Source organism: Cheilinus undulatus, linkage group 19, assembly GCF_018320785.1.
Source record: "Cheilinus undulatus linkage group 19, ASM1832078v1, whole genome shotgun sequence".
NCBI lineage: Eukaryota > Metazoa > Chordata > Actinopteri > Labriformes > Labridae > Cheilinus > Cheilinus undulatus.
Window position 1 is genome coordinate 39,258,108 of NC_054883.1, and position 19,704 is coordinate 39,277,811.

General features: G+C 39.0%; 1 protein-coding gene across 1 annotated transcript in view; it reads left to right on the forward strand.

The window, feature by feature from the left end:
* The first annotated feature begins 9,237 nt into the window (after window positions 1-9,237).
* The window catches only part of gli3 (GLI family zinc finger 3), a 193,300-nt gene continuing 182,833 nt past the window's right edge, over window positions 9,238-19,704 (forward strand). Inside the window, exon 1 of the mRNA XM_041814401.1 lies at window positions 9,238-9,643. The gene's annotated coding sequence lies outside the window, so the exon portion shown is untranslated. The remainder of the gene's footprint in view (window positions 9,644-19,704) is intronic.

Here is a 19,704-nt window from a genome sequence, read left to right on the forward strand (position 1 = left end):
GATAGGATCTATCTGTAACATGGTGCATTTTCAGTGGCCTCTGTATTTACATACAGTGCATAACAAATTTGGTCATTACCAAAATTGTTTTTTATGTTTCTGCAATGGTTAATACACCAATATGTAGAAGCTCTTTAACCTCAATGATATCGTTAATGCTAAAATATAATTATTATTGTCATCCATGAATTTTTAAATTTACTGGTTCACAAAAAAATTGAAAAAATAGTAAAGCACATGATTATTTCTTGATTAATATGTCAAATTATAGTTATTTACTTGCATTCCTGAAGAGAAAAACTAGTTTTAGTGGTTGAAAAGGTGAATTCAGTTTGAAATTCCTCATTCCTGTTCAAAGTGGTAAAATGTGGAGAGCTCACTGAAAATGAAAGAGTCCGCATTAAAGCGCTTCATGATGTGTGTGGCACATATATGACAGGTGGTCTGATAAATTTGTTAAGCACTGTAAATGCAGTTGACTTAAATCTGTAAGGCAATAGGGACCCAAAGTTTTGTTATAAAATTTCAAACATCTTTCTTTTTCTTTACAGTGTATTCTGCCAAAATAAGAGCCAAACATTTGAGGTTTATTATTGACCAATGTTGACAATTTTGACACAAGATCTCTGCTCTGATTGATTACTGCACTAATTAGTCACCACAGACTTAATTCTCCAATCAGCACCTAGAAAGAAAGGAAAAACCTTCCTTTATTTACACATTTCTTCATTTTACAGCTCTTGTCTGTTTGTGTGTAACAGGCAGGTTAAATAAACTCACTGTGACTTGACGGACTTGACCTCTCGGCCACACACAAACATTCAAATCCTGCTTAAACGATTAACTGGTTCTCCAAACTCCCACCTCTTCATTGATTGAAGCGGCACCCTAAAGACCTCACTTACCACATCATTTCCCTGTATATTGATTATGTATATTGATTATAACCTGACCCTACAGGAGCCCCCCCTCTCTGCTTTACTGCCAGTATTAGGTATCAGTGTGAAGGCAGGGCCCGGGGGGACTAGTTTAGCTCTTTCGTATTGACAGTTTTCAATACGAAAGACAAGCTGCTCCATAATGTAAATGTTTATTTTAATCGCTGGTTTTTCAAGAGGCCTGAGTGAAAAGCTGTAGTGGACTGATTAAAATGTTGCTTCAACATTACAAACTCTAATGAAAACAATCCCCATAGATACTAAATAAAAAAAGGAGTTGAATTTAACCCTCAAGCATCACTAGGGACATTTTTTTCCATTTGGGCAAATTTTTCCTCTTTCTCTGCTCACCATTTTGGCTGTGTTAGTGCATATGGCCTAATTTTTTTGCAACAAAGTTTCTTTCTAGGCAAATTTTTGAGTTCAAATTTCAATTTCTCTAATAGGTCAGGGGAACACTGAAACAAATTTACTACCCTTTAAAGCCATTAGGGACAAAAATGTCCACTTCCTGCTATAAAAACTTAACAGAGTGATAATTTTTTCTGCTTTTTTTTCATAAATCTTTTAAACAACTCCAGGTGTACTCAAAACTACCAAATATTCAATCATTTTGAGGATTTTAACCCTTTAAATGCCAGTTTGATTCCTTAAAGTCAATGTTGTTTTTTATTTAAAAAGTAAAAAATGTGATATCTTCCTTAAACCAAATGTTGGATGGCTGGAGCATTATTTCTAGATCCAGCTTGGATATATACCCAACTGATTTACAAAAAAAAAAACACCCCCCAGCCCCCCAACATTATTTATCTGGAAAATAATTACTGTTTTGTGTTTTTTTTGTTTGTTTGGTTTTTTTTTTTAGAAAAAATATGACCATCCTGAAATCAAACTGGTATTTAAAGGGTTAATGTCCTGAAAAATATTCAATAATCAATTGTTTTGATCAGAACTGAAATTGATCAAAAGATTTGACCAAAAAAGCACAAAAAAAAATTAATGTAAACTATTTTTATTGCAGTTTACGGAAGTGGACATTTTTGTCCTTAATGGCTTTAAAGGGTAGTAAATTTTAAATCGGATGCTATACAAAAACTAATAATGCATCAAAGTCAATATTTTTGCCAATCATTGACATGTCCAAGCTGGATTTAGAAATAATACCCCAGCCATCCAACATTTGGTTTATGGAAGATATCACATTTTTTCTTTTTTTTTTTCATAAAAAAACAACATTGACTTTAAGGAATCAAACTGGCATTTTAAGGGTTAAAATCCTCAAAATGATTGAATGTTTGGTAGTTTTGAGCACAGCTGAAGTTGTTTAAGAGATTTATGCAAAAAAAGTAGAAAAAAATATTAATCTGCTAAGTTTTTATAGCAGTTTTTTGGAAGTGGACATTTTTGTCCTTAATGGCTTTAAAGGGTAGTAAATTAAAGTGATGCCTGTGGGTTAATACAGCTGAAAATAACCTCACTTCAAAAGGCTGAAAAGTGTACAATATGTATTTTGTAGCAATAATTAAAGTAATGCAGAGTGTTGTAATGCTGGATTTAATGCCTTTAATAAAGATGACCTATGTGAGCTTCAGTCTGTACGGAAACCTCAAGAGGACATGCATCAAACGTTACTCTGTTTTCCTGTGATACTGAGTGAATGTCGATTGTTTTCTGAAGATCTGGCTTTTTACCTTGAGAAAACAGTGCAGGTGTTAAACTGAAACAAATTAGTTTCATTTGTTTTTGCAAGAAATCAAATTATTGCAAGAAAACCTAACCTGACATGTCAGATGGATGTGTTTCACACATCCATCTGCAAACCTCCAATACTAAGCGTTTGGAAAAGGCAGAAGATTATTTTTAAAACTCGGAGTGTGATTGGATGAACGTTCTGTCTGTCACATCTTTACGGGCCAATCAGAGCAACAAAACATGTGACGTAGCTGCTACCGAGGTGCGAGTGTGCAGCTACCGAGGAATGACGCAAAGCATGGTGACTATAGACATGTCAGTACACGACTTTTGTGGTTTTTGAAAAGAAAACAACTCACTGCTGTTCTTCGTTCTTCTTTTAACAAAGAAATGTCGTCAAGTTCTGATAAAACTGGCGCTTTAGCAGCATCCACGCTAATCTCTTCTGCCATAATTGCACCGTCCTTTGTTGCTTGCTTGCTTATGTCACAATTCCACTGCGTGTGAAAGTACTGCCCCTTGTCGCTGATTGGTCCTGTCACTTTCTAACCAGGCCCAAACAGTTCAGACGGCAGCTTTGCAAGATGGATTCGCCACTGAAAAACAAGGGAACGGGCGTATCCATCTGCTTTGCAAGGTTAGGGAAAACATAGAAAGCTTCGACCCTCAGCTTGACAGCCTAGATCAGTGATTCTCAACGTGTGGCTCATTTGTGATTCTTTTATGTCTTAATTTGAAATATTTTCCCCCCAGAAAACTTAAAAAGTAAAATTTTACCTCAGAAATTATCCATTGCAAGTAACGTTAAACAGTTTTTTTCATTGTCAAACTTAACTGTCAGCCTCAAATTTTTGTCTGCATATTTCCATTGCCCTTATTTGCAAGTTTTTGCTACATTAATTCCATTTATACTGATTTTAGCACATTTTTGAAACTTTTATCCAGGTTCTTGCATTTTTTTTGCCAATTTATGCTGCCTTTTGAAATTAAATGCCACTAATTTCCCATTTTGCCACTTATTCATACTTTTTGCCCATTTTCCCCACCTTTTATCTGATTTTTGCCCATTTTAGTCACTTTTCACTAATTTTTCTCCAAATTTTTGCCACTTTTCACCCATTTTTGCCACTTTCTGCCCTTTTTACCATTTTTCTCCCAGTGTTTGCCTCTTTAAGCCTATTTTTGCCACTTCTTTTTGTCACTTTTCTCCCATTTTTGCCCTTTTTTGCCACTCCTTGCCCATTAAAGCTGCCTTTTACAATTAAATGCCACCTTTTGCTCATTTTTTCCATCTTTTTTTTTTCCAGATTTTTGCCCATTATAGTCACGTTTCACTCATTTTTTGCAACGGTTTTGCCATTTTTAACTTATTATTTGGTCACTTCCCACCCATTTTTGCTACATTTCTCCCATTGTTTGCCGCTTTTTGACCATTTTTGCCACCTTTAACTTATTTTAATTGCCGCTTTTCACCAATTAGATTGTGGCTCTTGAAAATGTATTTTTAAACAATTTGGCTCTTTGGGTAAGCAGGGTTGAGTAACACTGGCCTAGACCCATCTTCGCTCTTCGGAAGAACTAATTGGGGAACTTGTCTGAGGGCTTTTTCTTTGTTATATAGCACAGGAACAGTTTTGTGCATGGATAACGTCTCTGTAGAGTCCATCATGTGGTTCAGGTTCATTCGAACACTTGTGAGTAAATTAGAGGTACAGAAATATCAGAGCCATACATCACAGGGCTCTGCTTTATCACTGATGACAGATTTTGTACTCACCATTGTGACTTGTATCGCTCTGCAGGCTGGCCCTCATTGGATAGATATATCACATGGAGTTTTTAAAGAGCTTGTGTCAGAACTATACAAAGAAAGTGATTACAAATGTGACTTATCAACCAGGACGCATGTCTGTAAGTATGGATTTATGAATTTATCTGTAATCATTTTCTTTACTGTTATACACGTTTTGCTGGAAAAGAGACCTCGCCCTCAGAGTGTTCTTCCTTCTAAAATAAAGGATAAATTAAAAAAGGGCAGAAAACAGAATGCAAATAAAGCCAAAGATAACAACAGCCTGTCTTGCAGACAGTAAAAATGACCATTTTCTGAGGTGGGTCTCTTTCAGAGTTCAAAATGTGCTTCATAGGAACATATAGGAGAAAAAAAGTCTAATGTTAGTAAAGAGATTAACTTGGATTAAAATTTAAAAGAAATAGTGGCTTGACAGAAAAACACACAAAATTGAAAAATGTACGGGTGGGATTAGGGCCATGGGGGGAAGAAAAAAATAATACAGTTCACTTTGAGAATTAAGTGGAAATTGTGAGGAAAATCAAACATGTTGAGAATTATGTTGAAATACAATTTTGTCAAAAAAAAAAAAAAAAAAAAGAAAGAAATGCTGAGAGAAAAGTCAGCTCAGCCCCGGGGATTAAAAGAGTATTACCAACTTAACACTGACAACAAAACCGTGTTTATGAGCTATAATCTTTTTATTCAATCCAATTCTAAAGAAGAAATTCTCAATACATGGCATCCATGTACTTTTTCCTCGAAATTTTATCTAAACTTTCTTCTCCAAATTTCAGCTTTATTATTGATGTTTCCCCTTTATTTTTCGTGTACAGCATTAGTTGTTCCTCGCTAATCCTCTTCCACATTAGGGCTGATCGATTCACATAAATAATCTAACTGCCATTATTTTCCCTAGTATTGTGATTGGGATTAAATATGCAAATATTTGTATGTTTTGCATTATATATAGTTTTCATTAAATACAAGCAATAAATCATTCGATATTATAACCTACACAGTATTAGATAGAATAAAAGGGTAAAATGATTTAAAACAAATATCTAACTGTGATTATTTTCACTCATATTGCAAATTTGATATCAGTTGTTATATTGAATTTGTCAGTCTATGAGTCCGGTGTAAAACTCGACAAGCTAAATTGTTCGTACGCCTTTTTTGCTAATAGTAAAAATGGCACAAACTTGGACTGAAGTTTAAAAGATATGGTGGCTTGAGAGGGAAATACACGAAAAAAAGAGAAATTACATAAGGGGGCACAAATAATCACCTAGATGGATGTAATGCATGGACAACCGACAGGACAACACAATTACTGTGCATTTAAAAAGTTCATTACATAAGTTCTTGATGGACTTTTGTGGATATTTATGTTGTTTCACTGTTCTTGTTACAACTTATACTTGTTTTCTAGAGATCTGAATAAATGGGCCCAGTATCACAGGAAAACCAGCTTCATTAGCTCCTGTTTTTGCTGATATCTAATATGCCAATATTCAGAAATTAGGTTTTGCCAGTACTGTAAAACTGATTTTTAAATGTGATTCAGAACTGAAATGTCAGTCCTTAAACACATTTTAAACTAAACTGTTCGTACGACAATTTTTACAGCTGATATGGGCAGATTTTTAATTATAAAGTAATAAATATATATAATGCACCTCTACACAAAATAAAGAGAAGTTTGTCTTCTCTGCACTTTCATGCATCTTATTTTATATTTATAGCACTTTTTTCCATTTGCGACCTACTTTAGTGTCCAGACCCTCCTGTTGAGCACCAGTTTTGTAAATTAGGGTCTCAGCAGAATCCTCGGCTCAGTTCAATTTCATTCAAATTATCTGGTAAAGTTGGAGGGACAAGAATGGAGAAAAGAAATGAAAAGAAAACCAAAGGATATAAATTTCAACAAGTTAAAAAAAAGGCACGTATTTAGATTAAAGGTGCTGGCTTTGGTACAGAAAATAACAAATGTAGTTTGGACCTTAGATCGAACAAAACATATGATTAGCTGAGCAACAGGACAACACAATTATGTTTAAAAATTACATCTTTGTTGGACCCCTGACCCTATTTCCATAATGTTTGCATTTTCTTGAGATGTCCATATATTCAAACGTTTATAACCAGCATTGTTATGCCCATACAGGGACGTAGCTAGGGATTTAGGGCCCCCAGAAAGACTGTTACACAGGACCCCCCTTAAACACCTAGCCAAAACATCTCAGCATCTTACTGGGTTTTTGAGCTGTAATTTCCCCATTTATGAGTAATATTTTTACTATTGTTAAATTAACTTCCATTATTTCGCAGTGCTGGACTACACATTTGGACATTTTTTAAGGGAGGAGCAGGGCCCCCCAGTATGGTGTTTTACTCTATCTGACACAAATTTCAGTCTGTTGACCAATTCATTTAGTCACTTTTGATTCAATAATGACACTACCTATTAAGAAAAAATAAATAAACTTTTTAATTGCAGCGTTCTCAAAGGCCCCTCCCTCCGATGGTAATCAGTACTCTTTTTCCCCCCCTGCTACGCCCATGTGTCCATATAATAGGATAAATAATTCAGGATTGTCTGAAAACAACCTTCATTTACTTACTTTTGCAAAACAGAAAAAAAAGGTATGGACCAACAAAAGCAGCATCTTGACCCACTTTAGGGTCTAGACCCAACCTTTGAGGCGGGGGCGGAGCCAGATTTAAATCCGGGGCTAAGCCCAAACAAAAGATGGCAGAGAGGTGTGCACTTCTCTAGAATTTTTTGTTTATCAGACAGTTTAATGCACTATTTTTGTGAACTTTTAAATTTAAAAATTTAAATTCATAATGCTAACAAATCTACGCATCATTTCAGGAGTACCAAGAGTGCCTTGCTGCAGACAAGATGGCCGACATACATCCAATCCATATCGGAAGTCTTGACCGGAAGTCCGTACGTCTAAGGTTAGGCTTAGGCAGTAAGACCTGCGTGGTTAGGTTCAGGGTAAGGCAGTGGGGAAGGTGATATATTTGAGACCCAGCACCAAGGGTTAGGCTTAGGTGCAAAAAAGACTGACAAACACTGGCAGCAGAGTCCAACACAAAGAAGAAACTCCGCTTGGGACTTCCGGCATGAATTGGATGTATAGCGACGCCCATGTCGGCCAGCTTGACTGCAGTTGGGTGTTCATCATTTAGGCAAAAATTATGTTGTTCTACCTAAAAGAAAAATTCATTGATTAGATTTTTTCTTAAAAGTGTCATTATCGTTCTAAAATTGGACTCCAATAATTTTCACTTCCGCCTCCTAAAAATGTCTGCAGTTTACATTTTAAGTAAGGTTGCATTGGTGAAGAAGTTTACAACTGAAGCTCTGCATTTTCAAACAAAGCACATACAAAGCAACAATTTGGGTTAGAGATATTTATTTATTCACAAAAATGCAAAAGTATTTTTAACACTGCAGTGAGTGTATGGATATGAAAGAGTATTAGGGCTATTAAAAAATTGGCATACATTTTTTTTATTCTAAGAAAAAGTCAAAATTCTGTCATTTTTCTTAGAATTAAAAAAATGCATACCAAAGTTGTTTTGTTAAATGTCCCTAATCTTCTTCCATACATACGTTCTTAAAAGTAAAAGATCTGATTTTTAAAATTGCTTTAAAAATTGCATTTCCATGTTGTGATCAGCAAGGCCCAATCATTTATTATTTATTTCATTTTGCATTTACAGTGCTTATCAAATTTATGAGACACCACCCAAAGTAAGGTTTATGCCACAGCTGCCCTAAATTAACAGCATTGGTAATTACCAAAATCATTTTTGATGTTTCTGCAATGGTTAATACACCAACATGTAGAAGCTCTTTAACCCAAATGATATTTTTAATGCTAAAATATAATTATTATTGTCATCCATGAATTTTCAAATTTATTGGTTCACAAAAAACTGAAAAAAAAAAATTGTAAAGCACATTAATATTTCTTTATTAATATGTCAAATTATAGTTATTTACTTGCATTCCTGAAGAGAAAAATGAGTTTTAGTGGTTGAATGTTATGCTTGATTCATTTCTGACTTCTCAGAGAAGCCCAGTGAGCCGGCTCAAATTTGGGAATAAAAAGGTGAATTCAGTTTGAAATCCCTCATTCCTGTTCAAAATGGTAAAACGTGGAGAGCTCAGTGAAAATGAGAGTCCGCATCAAAGCACTTCATGATGCTGGATGGTCTCTGAGACAAATATGACAGGTGGTCTAATAAATTTGTTAAGCACTGTATCTAAGATAACACTCATAAACAACATAGAGATAAAGATTTGGGCTTTAAAGAAAACACTCGGGGCTGAAGCCCCATAAGCCACCGCCTCGCTCCGCCAATGCTTTGAGAGTCTCTATTTTATAAGGTAGGGCATCAGTAAAGTCCTTGGCTTGGTTCTGGTTCACCCAAACACTGATGGCAAAGTTGCAGGGTCAAAAGGAGAAAATAAAATAAGATGTCAAAAATATATTATGAACAGTGAGAGTCCATTTTCTAACCTGGGTCACTTATAGACTTTTAAATCTGCTTCACAGGCCCATTAATGAGCTAAAAGTGGTAGAAGGGGGAGTAAAGTTGCTGCTTTAGTGGTAAAAATGGCACAAACTTGGATTCAAGTTTCAAAGAAATGGTGGCTAGAGAGCAAAAGTACAGCAAAAAGAAGGGGGAATGAAAAAAAGGGGGTACAGAAAATCAAAAAAAGAGGGAGGCAGTGAGTAAAGGAGGGAGCTATCCGAAGGGAGGAGTCAAGCGAGGGAAGGAGCAGCTGGAGTCCCACACTTCGCCCTCTCTCTTCTCCTGGCGTAAAAAAAGCGCTCTAAATGTAACAACAACTCTCCACGCGCTTCTTCTCTGACGCTTCTGTTGGTTTTACGCACATCTGCGCTCTGCTCTCGGCACACTTTTCATCGGCTCGGAGCTTCATGGTGTTGTTGGTCCGGCGCTGGCTCAACACACACACAAACTGTGAGGAAGAGGAGAAAGACAGGCAAGAGGAAAAACTCTGGCAGCAGCGCCGTGTTGGAGTTGGAGTTGCGGCTTAAAAAAAAAAAAAAAAAAGAAAAGTACGAGGCAACTCCAGAGGCACATCTGCAACTTAGCAAGAGAAGACAAAGACTAATCATTTCTTTTTGAAGACACAAAGTGAAGAATCGAAGGGGGAGTCACCCAGGAAGAAGTAAGTACTCGCTTTTTGCTGATTTGTCTGCTTTTTGAAAGTTTGGAGAGGCAGGCAGAGTTTGTGCAGCAGCAGAGGTTTCACGTTTCAAAACCAGGGCTTTTCATACAAGTTTAAGTGTAGACATGGAGGGGAAAAGTAGCAGGAACAATGCTGAAAAGGGCAGCTTTTTACACAGCAATGCAATCCTCGATTCAAGCCGAAAATGCACCAAAAATCAGCCTTAAAAATGGCTTCTGTGTGATTTATTCTCTCTGAAATAAGCACTGCTTGTTTGAAACCCCGGATGGCACCCCGAACATGAATCCCACAGACAGATGTGCAGACTTAAAACTACTTAAAAGTTGCATAAAGTTTGGTGGAAATGCAAAGCTTGTTCGAGGGGTTTGAAGAGAGAGATAAAACACGTGGAAATGTACAAGGGCACTTTATGAACTTCTGCAACTTTATGGGACTTTTGCATAGGGAAGAAACGCGCGTGGGGTTGAGTTGAGGGTGGGGGGTGCATATTTATGTGCCTGTGTGATCATATTTCAATGTCTGCTATTGATTAAGTTGATCCTGTTGGGGGTTCTGCAGGAACATGGATACAGTCAGACCTGCTTTTATTTTGTAAATTCATCCAAGATTGTTGCTGACACCTGGCCTTGACCTTCAAATTTTTACATTTAACTTAAATTTAGTCAAACATGTCTGCAAACCTTGTTTGGATATATTTTAAAAAGGACATGGTATATATTAGGCATTTTTCAAATGTATGCACCTGCAAAACTGTGCATAAAATAATGCTTTTATTTTTAGATTTTGCAAAAAATATACATTTGTTAAAAGTGAATTTGTATGTGTCCAAAGTGAAATAGATCATTGTATTTAAAATGCCTTTTAATTGTATGCACAAACAAGTGTCAGTAAATTAGAATGAATTTTAATCCTGCTATTTTCATAAAAAAAAATGTGCTTCACCTCAAAAAACAAATGTTTTAAGAGGGATCAGAGTGTGTTGGTAGGCATGTGCTCAGAGAAATTTAAGCCCATTCTAGTGGGCTCTGTGGCCCTGCAGGGGTCCATGTGGGGACTTTTATGGGGCCCCAAGCAGAATAAGAAATGCTTTAAAGCATGAGTAATATACTTGTTAAAATGAAGAATTTATTAGAATTAAAAGAGTAAATAAAGGCTGACACAATCCAGGGTTTGTCTCTCATTTAAAACAACACTAGAAAAACAAACTGTGTAAGGTGAGAAAAAAAGCTTCTCACAGAACCTCGTGTGTTCATTTTTGGGGATCCAAGACATGAAAACGTTTACTACCCCCCCTGCTCCTCCACATGTGCGGATATTTGTTTGAAACTTTCCCTCCTGTCCTCTCCAGCTGTTCCACATTTTATCTGCTTGTCTGCTCTCGGGTTTCACACAGACGACGACGGTCCGGGCTGCTCAACCATGCGGTGCAGGAGCTCAAATCCTCCTTTTTTTGACACTTGGCGAATTATTAACGGAGGGGGGGAGTTCTGGCCAAGCCTGGGACAGAGCAGAGAGCGAGCACGGCGAATAAGATGTTTAACAGCGCAAGTTCACACGGATGAAAATCCCCTTTTAGCTGTTTTTATGAGGCTCGTCCATCATTCATCTTGTCTGTGGTTTTGGCTGGAGGCAGAGTTTTTGCAGGTCTTGGCTACATTTGTGTAATAAAATTAAAAAGGGACTGTCACATAAAATGTCAGAGAATATGGCTTTTATTTTATTTAAAATAGAAAATGTTGTTTCAAGTGGGCGAGGAGAGGGAAATAAATCACTGTCATGTCAATGATTCAGCTGTGTTAACATGAAAACTAATGAGGAGACGGATCAGGCCTTAAACTCAGGCCTTTTATTTTATATTCAAAATGACATCAATTTAGTTAATTTCTAATTTATATTTGAATATTTTTTCATGTCAAATTTGGTGCATTTTAAGAAAAGTTAGCTCTCCATTTTCCCTTATAGGTTTTGTTTAAATTAGTTTGTGACCTCTTCTATATTTTTAAATAAAAGCAATTGCTCAAAATTTTTAAAAAATACATGACAATTACCCTCTTTAAATTACTACATAAGACCAAAATAATGATTGCATCCACTTTGAGATTTCATGATTTACACAGGTGTGAATTAAAAATAATGAATCTAAATTTCAATATAATGATGGAAAAGGATCAACTTAACAAAATTTAAATGCCCTTAATTCTATTGTACACAACATGCCAAGGCCATATAGAAAAGGTGTAATATGTGGTATAAAACACTTAGAATATTAACATTTATTGGAAATAAATTTATATTTTAAGATTTTAAAAAAGTGGGTTGTTTTGCACTTGTAGTTTTCACCTTAATCAAACTCCAGAGGAGTAAACTGCTGTCAAACAGGTGCACCTTCACCCAAAAAAAGGACTTTCCTTCATTATGATGCAGCAGCAGAGATGAATGCAGCAGTGTTTAAGATGCTAATCTGCTGGAATGAGATGCATGACTCAGAGCCACTCGCTTACTGTAGCCAGCAGAGATGCATCGCGCCCGCTCTCTGCTCGTCCAGCTCCACGCGTCAGGACCAGCCGGATAACCGTCTGCAGGACTCGCTCCGTCAGATAGCAGCAGCGTGCCTTTTTTTTTATAATCTTAACTTCAAGCACCGCTTTAAAGTAAATTTATGCATAGCGACACAGGCTTGGTCCACCGCTGACCCGGCGACCCTGCAGAATAGAGGCTGTCATGTTAATGCAGGGAGATGACATGCTATTAGCTTTGAGGTATGGCCCTCTCCTCTTGCATTCACAGTTAAAGGCAGGTTCTGTCCTCGGGCCTTTTACACCCTGCAGGAATAATACCTGTTATCAGAAGTGAATGCGAGGGGCCCTAATGAGCTGTGTTGTTGTGCTAATGCTGCGACCTGAGGCCCTCAAAGAGGTGGCAAATGTTTTGTTAGAACAAGGGAAATGTGAGGAAGTTGATTTTCCTGGAGATGATTAGGACTGGAGTTTATTTTTAGCGTTAGCTCGCTTGTTCTGCAGCTTTTTCTTTTAAAGGGGACATATTTTACCCTTTTAAGACAAGTTTATATCGGTCTCAGAAGTCCCCAAAACATGCCTGTGAAGTCTGTGACTGTAAAGACACTCCAGTATTGGATTTTTGCATGCCTAAAAATCCTTCTCAGAATGAGCTGTTTCTGCATCTTTGGCTTTAAATGTTATTGATTTGTCTGACTCCGCCCCCTCTCAGGAAATGGATGTGGCACTCCTGATTTTACTTTATCCGAAGTTTAGGACCTGACTGGGATTCAAACCATCAATCCCCCCCAGACCAAAGTCAGCAGGGTGTAACGTGGAACTTTAGTGGAAAGTTGAACTTTAGTGGAACTTTGTTCCAAGCAGGGAGGGCCAACCGAACCTGGGGGCGGGGCTAACTCCCCATGTGACATCATGAGGGTAAAATCTGAGGATGGCTTGTTTTAGCACACATTGTCTGAAAGGTGGAGAAAGAGTGGGTGGAAGGGAATGGATTTTTCTGGTATTTGAGGGGATTGTGGTTAAGCCAGGGCCACATATTTTTGTTAGAAAAGCCTGACAAAGTGAGTTTTGCATAGTATATCCCCTTTAAGGTTGTGTACCCTTTTCTTATTTTTCCTAAAGATTCTCTCTGGGCGGTTTCACAGAGTCATAAAGGAACAATTATTTTAAGTTTTTTAGTACACATTAACCACATGAGGAGTGAAAGTTTGGAGTAATTCCCTGTATAATTTGATTAGCTGTTGCTTCCTTCGTATAACTGCAGAGGAGTAGATGGCCCCCAAAAGAAATCCCTTACTTTGATGATTTGCTACTTTGATATGTTGACATCAAATGAAACAGACACAGCGAAGAAAGACAGAGGACAAGTCAGTCAGAGGTAGCGGTTTAAGGGGGGAAAAAAAGGCAAGTGGAAATGTGTATGTGCTGCTGCGGTTTTGCGAGAATGAAAAAGTTGGGCTGAGGCGGCAAACCTGAGAAGCGTCAAAACGTCTGGATGCATTTGCGTGCGAGCGGCGACAAGAAGGGGTCTTGGGGTGTGCGAGGGCTTCTCCTTGGCCTCCTAATCCCCAGGCCCAGCCATCCCTTCAGGGCATGCCTCAGATCTGGCTCTCTGGCTCTCCGCGCGGACGACCCAGCTCCGCCAGCAGATTTAATATGCTATGTGTTCCTGCTCCCCCGGCTCCCCTCCACCTCAACCATCATTGTCCCAGAGCGGGACCCCCGCTCCCTGCTTCAAGGAGCCTGCTAAAGGCACCTTTCAAGCCGGGTGATGTCTTTGGATAAGGCGTGTGTAGGAAGGGGGGAAAGTGGCGATGAAGAGGGTGTGAGTCTCAAGATATCAGACTGTAATTTTAGATATGTATATTACACACAGTCAAGAATCTGAATACACTCGGGGCTTTTGCAAACGGCATACTGACACAACAGTCGGTGCAATCCATGCATGTGCATGCAGCTTTTTCCTCTCAGCTCATGCATCTAAACACACAGGTTCATTTTGTCCAGTTTTCTTTTCCTCTCTCCTGTGGTAGCAACTGTTTTTATTGTCTGAAAAAATAAGAAATGGGAGGGAAAAAGTAGGAGCTCAAGTTGCCTTAGCAGAGGCTGAGAGAGGGCTGGTTTGTTTTCCATGGCTTTGGCCGGTTGGAAACTCCAACTGGACCTGACAATTAGTCTGGTCAACTGTATTCCCAGAGTCAGGAACCGTAGAACGGCAGTAAAAACAGTGACAGGCAAAATTTTAAAAAGGTGATTAGGATTTATGCTCAATCAAAATGTGTCTGACAGCTGAACATGAGTCTGGCTGTAGGTCATTGTAAATTTTTACTACATTTTTGCAGGTGTGTTGGCGAGAATGCAGAGTGTGCCAGCAAGACGCTGCGTTTTCTTTTCTCACATGCTTGAGGAGAAACAGGACAGGTCACGCCTGCATGTGGGTGCCGCTCGTCCCCTCCTCTGTTTGCTGTAGCGGCCGTAAAAATGTCTCAAAGTCTGCAGCGTGAAGTTTAGCAGCAAGAGGTGAAGTGCTTTTTTGCTTTTTGGGGGCCCATTTGTTTGTGAGCCGAGTGTAAAGTTGAGCGCCTAAAGGCGCAGCTTCCCAGGCTGTTTTTGCAGATGTGGCATTGTGTCAGCTTTGATGGGAGACGGTTGTGGCATCCGTGAGGGGGTCTGCGCTTTCTCGTCCGGGGTGGTGATTGGGGGACGGATGAACTGGCTGCTTGCTGTGAACAATGATCTGTCAACTACTCCTGCTTCTTGATGAGTCAGGCTATGAAATCACAATTTCTTCCATTATAAATTACTTGAATCAGGGAAAAATGTTCTACTCCTCTCTGCATTTTCTACACCAAAAATGCTGCCCCCTCACAAGTAATTGAGTTATGCATTGTCATGCAATAATGCCAACTAAATGAACCCCATGTGTTTGCAATCCCATGCTGCTTATGCTTGTCTTTCAGTGGGAGTTATCCCCGAGTCCTGCAGCATCCTGGAGTGGAGGTCAAGGAGGAGTCTATTGTTTGAATGTCAAATGTAAATCCCAAGGTTAATACCTGAAAGAAGCCCATGCCAGGACTTCTCCCTCCTCTCCAAACATGTTTAGATGAGTACCTCTTCCCCTTCATTTCCGTCTTCTGCAGACTTGGGGCAAGTTGCAAAAAGAAAGTGGGCGGGCATCCCGCATGAACCCTGCTAGTGTGTTCTCCTCAGCAATGAATGCTAACAGACCCGGCCTTTAATAATGCCTCATCTTAGAAAACAAAAGAGGGAACTCTACTATCTGAGCGAATTTCTGCCCCAACCTGAAAGAGCCCTCCTTTGACAGTGCAGCATTTGAAGACTAATCGTTTTTTCTCATGCAAAGCACGCTGTTTTAAGAGGCCGGGCCGCGGAAAAGAGAGGGGGCTGTGTTTTAACAATACTCCGCAGGGAGTGAGGAACAGGGTTCGGGGAGAGGAGGGGAGGTTGGGTTGAAGAGGTGGGTGGGTTGGGGGGGGATTCCGCTCTCTCCTTTTGCTCCTCAGACAAAGCCCGGTTCCTTTCAGGGGTTGCATGGGGGGTAGGGTGCGAGGGGAAGAGGAGGGAGCATCCAAAGAGTTTGAGTTCCTTGAAAGAACGGGACTCCAGCCATTTTTAATGACAGTTTGTCATCATGGCTCCTCCACCTTCTAGAGAAAAAATGTAGGCCTTGCCTTCCAGTGACAGGCCTGGAAAGAAGAGGGCCGAAGAAAATTTATAGGGAAACAGAAATATTAACGTGTACATGGGGCCCTAAAACGGCTTTGGCTATTCCTGCCAGACTGGTGTTTTTATTAAGAGGGGTCGACTTGCTTTGGAAATATATCTTATTCATGAAGGAAGCCAGGTTAGACTTCCCAAAGAATTCATTATGTTCCCCCAGATGCGGCTTTGCGGGCTGCAGCCGTCCCTCGGAGGACGTGGAGCGTGGAGCGCGACATTGTAAAGCCTCCCTCAGTGGGCGCGGGTGTACGAAGGGTTCCATTTGTCAAAGGTGCCGGAGTCTTTTTCCCTCCTCAACACTTTCCCGGCTCAGTCTCAAACTCATTGTCTGAGCAAAGGCAGGACATTAGTCACCGCAACACCACGCGGGAGCCTGCAGGGCGAAAGGACCGGCGCTTTGGAGCCCGGGCGCTGGGACAGAGAGGGAGAGGTGAGAGGAGGGCAAGAAAGACGAAGGAAATGTGGGGTAGACGGAAAAAGTGAGGAGAAGTGTGTGTGGGAGAGAGGGAGGAAGACCATGGGGGGGTTAGAGGGAGTGGAGTCTGTAGCTCTACCTCAGGGCTCAGTGTGTAAGCCCCTGTCTACCCCCCAAAGCTGCTTTCACAAAGAGATTTACAAGACAGGTCTCCGGTGTGCTTTGCTGCCCTGCATTATGAGTGAGCGAGCGTGTGAGTGTGCAAATGTGTGTTGCTAAGAAAGCCCTTTTATTTTCTTTTTCTATCATCTATGCAAGACAGATCTTCCCCCAAATTTACCAATCCAGGGCAGGTCAGACTCATAACAGCCCCAGAGGAGCAGTGTGTATAACCTATTCCCCCTGGTGGCGGTGTGCATTCATGTGTGAATGTATTTCACAGATTCACACATACAAGGGATGCTGTTAGCTTTTGGAATTATTTATAAAGCCTGGCTTTTGTGTGGCGCTCTAAGTCCCTGTCTCCTCCCATTACTGCCTATGACTCTACCTGAGCTCCCTCCAGCACCCAAATTCTCCCTGAGACACCCTCTCAGCATAAAGAACGGAGTTTGGTGTCACATTGGAAACCTTTAAAGCGACTAGTTTTACAAGAGAATAGTGTAAAGATATCTGACAAATCATTTTCATTTCTCCAGGTCTCAGTTTATTACAACTACTACAACATGGAAAGTGTTGAAGGTTAGTAACCCTGTGGTTATGTCCACGTGACCTTGAGCAGTCTAGGCCCAGATTAGGTCTGTTGCTCCTTTCCTACATGTCATTTCCCACTCAGGTCAACTCTGTTCACTGTCCTTTCTACACTAAAGGCATAAAAGCCCGAAAATAAATCTTAACTACAAAACTAAAAAAGAAAGAAGATGGAAAATTAAAGTTTGGAGAAAACCTCTAAAGCAGGGGTGTCAAACACAAGGCCCAGGGGCCAAATCCGGCCTGTAGAACAGTTAAATCCGGCCCACAAGTTTATCTCATATTTCTGTTATAACTGACCCATCAGTATGAGGTCTGCAGATTTCTTCAATATAAAAATGTAAACTTATCCTTGATGATTTAAGATATCCTTGTTAAGTCACAAAATCTGAAAAAGTAAGGAGTAAAATATTTAAATAAAAAGTCAGGGATAAGGGAAAATAAATTTATTTGTGTTTTAATTTCACATTTTCAATTTAGCATCTCACAGTTACGACTCAAACTTAGGATTTTGACTTTTATTCGGTACTTTGAGCATTTCAACTCATTATTTTGACTTCTCTGTTTGAGCTTTAAGATTCATAATTCTAATTTTTAAGTGATATTTTGACCTTTTTAACCAATTATTTGGTATTTTATCTCATATTTTTAACTCCAAACTTTGACTTCATAATTCCATACTTTGACCTTTTATACTCACAATTTAAAATTATGAGTTCTGAAATTTTATTTCATATTTTGACCTTTAAAACTCACGATCTTGACTTTCTTTCTGATATATTTGCCATTAAAAAACATAATTTTTCAATTTCAATTTCATGTTTTGACCTTTTTGAACTAATAAATTTACTTTTACTCTGATTGTAAACCTTTAAATTTATCTTTTTAGCTTTTTAAATGTCAAAATAATTTATCATCAGTGCTAAGTTTTTTTCCCATATTTTATTACTGGTGAAATGAGGTGGACAGTTTCCAGTTAAAAAGGTGACCCTGTTAGGCCCTCAGGCTGGACCTGAATCCAGAATCCAGCCCCTGGTGTGATTGAGTTTGACACCCCCGCTCTAAAATTTAGTCTGAACGCTTTAGAAAAAGTCTATATTTAAGAAAACACCTAGGAAAAAGTAAAAAACTTAGCAGTGGATGACAGTAACAGTTGGTTGCAGAATGTGGCTAATGTTAGCAGTTCTGGCACCACTGGCCTTCAGTCCTTTGCCGTCTAATATCTACATTCCTGTACTAGATATTGTTTTACAATTCTTCAGCTGTATGCCAGTATAACCTGACACAACCTACGAAAAACTTTATCCAATTTTTGTTGATTGAAATAGTGCTAATCACTGTTCCTTCAAGATGCTATCAGTGCGCCGTTGTTTACATAGTATCAAATAGCATTATGGCAGCATGGCAGTAACCATTATGCACATGTAAAGAAGCAACTAGAGGTGAGTTGTGTTACAGTTTAGAGAAGCCATTTGACTGGGATTGTGGCTTAACCAAATAGTAATGCTGGTGCTGACTAGCAATGGTTCAGACTTAGACCCTTTTACTAGCTAGTTGTGCACATCACTAATTTGAACAGTTTTAGTCAACAGTTAGTCATCATAAAATACAAACAGATACACTTATACCACTTTTAACCATATCATAATGTTAAACAGTACAATAGGAAAGATATAAATTCGAAGCTAACAGAAACAGCCCTAATGCTAGCTAAGAATGCATATCTCAACATTCGGAAAGAACTTAGGTTAGCATAAAATAACTTCTTAGCAAATATTACTGTTTGATATTGTAAAATAGAATTATTCATAGCTGGCAGTTCATGAGGAATCGTTTATTGTTAGCACCTTTACCTCAGGAGCTATATGACATATTAGATGGCTAGTTTTAAGATTGGTCAAGCAATCATATTCAGACTAACTGACCAGTTTAAAGTCAAGGAAAACCTCAGGAAACCGTCTTAAACACGATTTTAACATCGGCGGGTAACAGAGGCTAACACTAGCAGTGCTAGAACTACCAGCCTTCAGTAGGTTAGCATCAACATGTCTGTTCTATATGTGGTTACACATTACTCCAGTTGATACCAGTTTAACCTGACAGCTTATGTACAACTTTATATCCATTTTCTAAAATACCTGCCAAACTGCTCTGTGCCATTAGATGCTAACTGTTCTCTGCTTGTTTACATCTAGGCAATAGAGTGAGGAGAGAAGGCTCATTGGCCGGGACTACAGCTTGTCTGTGTCTACAGCACCAGCTAGTGGTGGGTGGCTGCATTACAACTTGGGTATGGTATTTGACTGGCATTGAGGGCCAATGCATGAAAATACCAATAATTAGTTATACCAGCTAGTTGGTAGTGCTAGTTAGCATGGGCCTTGACTGTATATGATAACAACGTTGAATTCCCCTTTTCATTTTTAACAGTGTACGAAAAAATACAACAAAAAGCTTTAAAGCTGTACAGATAAGATAATTGGCTGTGAAAACTCACTATTGGTGTTGTCTGTTAAATGCACAGTGTGTGAACTTTTGCCACCAGGCAACTCTCAACCAAATACAACAAATAAAGACCATCTTTGCCCATCTCCGCTGTTTACCTCTCATTTTGAATT